Raw genomic sequence first — 1,122 nt, forward strand, 5'->3', positions numbered from 1 at the left:
TGCCCCCCCCCCTCAGGCATCCCAAACAGGCACCCTTCCATATTACATTCTCTAAAGAGTTTTCTCTGCACTGCAATTTCAACCACATACCTGACAATCTCCCATGATCAAATGTTCTCCTTACCCTCTCCCCAATTTCTTGGGCAATCTGACCCATCCTTCCATCCCTAGCACCCCTAAAGCCCATGCAGCCCCATCCTAAGTTATCCCTATGCCCCCATTTTATCCCTTCCCTTTACAAACACCTCCTGCTTATCATAGATTTCACCCAAGTAGCTGTCAGCTCACAACCTTCCTCTACCCTCCAACTATCTTAAAGTTTATCATCCAGTCTTTAGCTCTTTGAGATACCTTGGTTTATTATTTTATATCAGAGAGTTCATGTAGTATTTGCCCTTCAATGCCTGGGTTGCTTCACTCAACATAAGGTTCTCAAGATTCATCCATGTTATCACATGTGTTTGTACTCTATTTGTTCTTATAGCTGAGTAGTATTCCATTGTATGTATATACCACATTTTATTTATCCATTCATCTGTTGATGGGCATGTGGGTTGATTCCAACTTTTGGCAATAGTGAATAGTGCTGCTATGAACATTAGTGTGCATATATCAGTTTGTGTCTTTGTTTTCAGATTTTCTGGGTATATATCAAGCAGTGGAATTGCTGGGTATATGGCAAATCTATAGCTAGTTTTCTGAGAAACTGCCAAAATGTCCTCCAGAATGGCTGGATCCTTCTGCATTCCCACTAGCAGTGGGTGAGTGTTCCCATTCCTCCACATCCTCTCCAACAATTGTAGTCTTCCGATTTTTTGATAGCTGCCATTCTTATGGGAGTAAGATGGTATCTCATTGTTGTTTTGATTTGCATTTTGCTAATAGCTAGGGATTTTGAGCATTTTTTCATGTTTTTTTTTAGCCATTTGTATATCATCTTTGGAGAAGTGTCTGTTCAAATCTTTTTCCCATTTTTAAAATGGGCTGTTTGTCTTTTTATTTTCAAGATATAGGCGTTCTTTATATATACAAAATATAAGTCTCCTATCAGATATATGGTTACCAAATATTTTCTCCCATTGTGTGTGCTCTCTTTTCACTTTCCTGACAAACTCCTTTGAG

The sequence above is a fragment of the Dasypus novemcinctus genome, chromosome 26 (assembly GCF_030445035.2).
Source record: "Dasypus novemcinctus isolate mDasNov1 chromosome 26, mDasNov1.1.hap2, whole genome shotgun sequence".
Lineage (NCBI taxonomy): Eukaryota > Metazoa > Chordata > Mammalia > Cingulata > Dasypodidae > Dasypus > Dasypus novemcinctus.